Source organism: Zeus faber (assembly GCF_960531495.2).
Source record: "Zeus faber genome assembly, chromosome: 1".
Taxonomy (NCBI): domain Eukaryota; kingdom Metazoa; phylum Chordata; class Actinopteri; order Zeiformes; family Zeidae; genus Zeus; species Zeus faber.
Window position 1 is genome coordinate 5479648 of NC_137193.1, and position 4508 is coordinate 5484155.

The window sequence follows — 4508 nt, forward strand, 5'->3', positions numbered from 1 at the left end:
GTACAGGTGATGTCATCATTCAAATAAATACATATATATATAAATACATATATATATATATATATACACAACATATACAGTCATTGTGGTATTTAACATATGTATTAAAATAAACAGAGAGAGACATTTTCTTTACGGCTGGTTTCACAGCGTCTTGATAAAAGAATGAGATAAAATAACTCAGTTAATTGTTTAATTTGACCCAAAATACATGAACTCATGTCATTCATCCATGAGTGAGCACCTGCAGCCCTCTAGTGGCGGAGACATGTCACTGCACCAATATAATACACACAAAATAATATCATTTCAAATGTTTTCAGCTCCAGATGAAACAAACATGAAATCACCACGACGACAGGGGAAGAACAGAGGTTTCCACGGTGGAGGGCTCCCTCTGGTCATTCTCACTTCTCTTTCTGTAACTGGAAGATGTTGAGGGCAAGTTACAAGAGGAGTGAGAGCTCCTCGTCAACACAAACAAGACGCTACAAAAACACTGCACCACCACTGGATATTCACACCACAGGACCAGCACAGATACGATGAAATTACCTTCTGTTGTTTGACGCCGTCCGAGCCTGAATCAAAGCAAACACACACACAAAGTTAGATCCAGGACGGCTTGAGAAAGAAGCTTCTCATCCACTGCAGACAGCGCTCACCGCGACATCCCATCGGCTTCAAAACGCCTTTATTTGGTAACTGAGCTGGTGCACTTCCAAAAGGTAAGTTTGAGAAATGCACACAGCAGCAGCGCTACTGCAACCATCGCCATGGAGTCCTCCATAGAAGGTGCACTGAGCCCTGAAAGGGTTAAAAACACATTCAATCAATTATCTTTTCTTACCTGAACCAATGTCTTCGTTGTGGTACTGCCACCTAGTGGACATTTAATGTAACATCCTCTGATTCAGACCAGATGCTGCTCTAAAGTGAGATAACAAAGTTGTTTAAGCTTGCATGAGGTATTATTATGATAAACCACCACCTTTAAAACGTTATTGTTTAAATACATTTGACAAAGGGAATATATTATATAATATATTAGGTTATGTCATTATATTTACAGTGAGGCGGTGGAGGTTTAAAAACAATTCTATTTCCTTTTAGCTCATCTCAGTCTCACACGGTTTGTTCATTGTTGCCAAAAGCCAGAACTGAACGTTCCTTGTTGTGTCAAGTTATAATAATAATCTCAAGTTCATTGTGTCAAGTTCATGATCTGAATTTTACTCCTTGTCTTTTATTTCCTATTATTCAGAGCCTTGTTCATCAATAATCAAATGCAGGACATATTAGGATTAAACAATTATCAGCTTCAGGTCCCTTTCTGTAGCTGTGTTTTACATGGGGCTGCGTGTGTGTGTGTGTGTGTGTGTGTGTGTGTGTGTGTGTGTGTGTGTGTGTGTGTGTGTGTGTGTGTGTGTTGCCTACACACAAAACGCTCCGTCCCATTTTGCCCAACCACACCCTGAATCACGTGTCTTCCCCATGAGATTGAAGGTGACCCCAGCTCGCCTGCTGCCTCCAGGATGAGCAGCGATGCAGCTGAGCTCCCCTCCTCCTCCCAGGTTGGTTGGCTCCAGCTCCAGCCTGGTGCTCTGGCTGTAGGTGCCGGCGACCGGGCGCTCCCGTCGGCCCCTCGGAACTCCCGGCTCGGCTCCGGGGAGAGGGGGGGGGGCGAAGCCGGACGCCTCACACCGGACGGTGATGACCTGACCTGGGACGGTCAGCGGCAGAGGGGAGGGGTAGATGGAGAGAGATGGAGGCTCTGGAGAAGTGGAGAGATGAGGGAAAAAGCAAGCGTCTGATGTCTGAACCGTCTCAACACTTTCACATGTATCTTCTGCTGTATCCCACCAATGAGCAGTGAATATGATGGACATGTACTAGTGGCTGGAAGGACGGGGCTGAGTGTGCTCTGAAATGAGTAATATGTCACATGACCCGTGTGCCAAAGATCATTGTTTTTCTAAATTCCGGCGCGAGGAAAAGCGTCACCATTGGGCTCCTTCGTTCCCGTGGGAGCACGCGTGACACCGGATCAGGCCAGCTTCCTGTCGAGCCCTCGCACGGCGGAGGACAGCCAGGTAGCCCCCAGGTGGATGGGGCTGAGGGCGGAGTCTGTGAGCGAAGCCGCCCATCGGACGGTGGAGGGGTGAGGCTGGAAGGGGTTGATCTCACACTGCGGCTTCCTGAGGGAACCTCTGGGAGGGTGAAGAGAGGGGTGGCACAGGGAGCCGGAGAGGTCTGGAGGGGAAAAGCACAACGTGTGAAAATGAGAATGTTGTGAACGTTGATGATGGATTTCAATGACCACTTGAATATTTGAGCTGCAACACACTTTTAAGTACTCCAGAGCTAATAAAATGGAAATAAAAACACAAATACTACACGACACAATCTCTAAACCAGCTGTACATGTAGCAGAGAAATATAGTCTTAATTTTAGGAAAACCAACCTATGAAAAAAGGCTGAAATCTGCCTGAAGGAAGGTTGTTTTCAAAAGCAGCGATAACAAAATACACTTCTCTCACCTTTCATGACATGAAATCCCCTTTTTGAGTCGTCCCATGAGACGGGCGCCATTTGGCCTATTTTTCATTTTGACAATCCATCGTTTAATATACATGTTGAACTTAACAGAAAACACCTCGGACACAAAAGCATTATGTTTATCCTACATTACGCATGCGTCACTACTTTAAATGTCGCCACACAAAAAATATACTCTATTATAGTTAATAATTAGAACTAAATAACATTATTTTTCAAAAATATCACAAAGAATTTATTTTAAAACTCTTTCCTCTATTTTCAGTGACGGGGTGGAAAGGTTATGCTTGACAGACCTCATCAAATATTATAAAACATTAAATTATGGGTAATAAATAATATCTTAATTGGCTTCTCAGTTATTTTCTCTTACACCCCCCCTCGGAAGAAGTAAACATTTCGCGCCCCCCAACTCTCCACCGCGACTGTAAATAGTATCATTTGTCTATAAAATGGTTATAAGTCACCTCTGCATAACATTGTACCCTTATTAACATGAAAGAAAACAAAAAAGAAAAAAGAAAGAAATATGGATCAACTGACAACAAAAAATAACTTTATTAACATTGTTTTTTAGTCTGTAAAAAGTGCATCAATTTGCCTGAAATTTAAAAAAAAAATTCAATCCTTATTTAAACTGTAAACATTTTTTGACCATTTGATACTGAAAAATAAAATGAAATATAATCAATAAATAATTATTAATTCAAATTGATCAGCAACATTAGCTCAGGAGCACAATATATAAAACACTTTGACCTATAAAACAAAAATGAATAAAACAATTTGTGCAGATTTTTTTTTTTCAAAATGAGGAAGTCAGGATTAATGGCTCCAATGAGCACGTTTTGCAGTGCACAGCTTTTGGAAGCGGGTTTGAAGCATGATACTGCAACTCTCAGCTCCGGCTCAATGTTTGGCTGGGACCTGTACTTGGTCTTCAGTGCAGCAACAGCAGAGAAGCCAGTCTCACAAAGATAAGATGTTGCAAAAGGAAGAAGAATGCCCACGGCCCTCTGCCCTGAGAGTGGATACTGCCTCTCTACACTCAGTGTCTGTGACGTGAACCTCAGTCTCAATGTGGAGCCAGACGTCATGTCGATGAACTGGTCCTCCTCTGCAGAGCTGAAACCAGTTGGAGCTGATGCATTGAAAGGCTCTCTCACCCAGTCATATTGGGAACTGTTTTCAGGGAAGTACTTTTTAAAGAATCCCATCAGTGATGAAATATGCTCCTCAATATATGGAATCACTGAGGTGGCATCATAGTCAGTAGTGTCAACAAATTCAAGCAGGTTCTGGAATGAATCAGTATTTCCTTCATCAAGTCGCCTGCCCCACACTGCAAGCTTTCCAGTGAAAGAGCTGATCTTGTCTGTGACCTGAGGGAGGTGTTTATCTTTCCCTTGAAGCTGTAGATTTAGTTCATTTAGCTTTCCAGATATGTCACTCAGGTAGTGTCACTTTTGCCAGGAAGTTCTCGTCACTAGATTTTTCTGTGAGCTCTTACTTGTGCTCCTGCTCCAAAAACATTCTTATCTGCTCTCTGAGCTCAGAAACCCGGGACAAGACTTTTCCTGGTGACAGCCGCCTCGCTTCACTGTGAAACAGCACAGCTTGATGTTCAGCTCCATCTCCTCACAGATCGCAGAGAAGACTCTTGTTTTTAGTGGCCTGGTCTTTACAAAATTGACTACACCTACAATGTCAGTCATAACCTCACTTCATTCAGAGGAAAGGTGCCTTGATGCCAGTGCTTCTCCGTGTATAACTCAGCGTTAGGTGAGGCCTTCTTGATGAGCGCCCCGAGTGCTTTTCTCATCCCTGCCATGGTCTGTGCACCATCACTGCAAACACCGACGCAGTTCTCCCACTTCAGCCTGTTCTCTGTCAGGAAGCAGGTCCAGCATTTTGAACAGCTCTTCAGCTGTGGCTCCATCTCTGTCAT

The 4508-nt window shown here is 43.4% G+C and overlaps 1 pseudogene across 1 annotated transcript; it reads right to left on the reverse strand.

Moving 5' to 3' along the window:
• Positions 1-407: 407 nt before the first annotated feature.
• Positions 408-4508, reverse strand: LOC307229946 (annotated as a pseudogene). The gene is made up of 5 exons: positions 4304-4508; positions 2005-2253; positions 1484-1774; positions 556-581; positions 408-425 (listed from the first exon to the last, which is right to left on the reverse strand). The product of its transcript is annotated as an uncharacterized misc_RNA (transcript).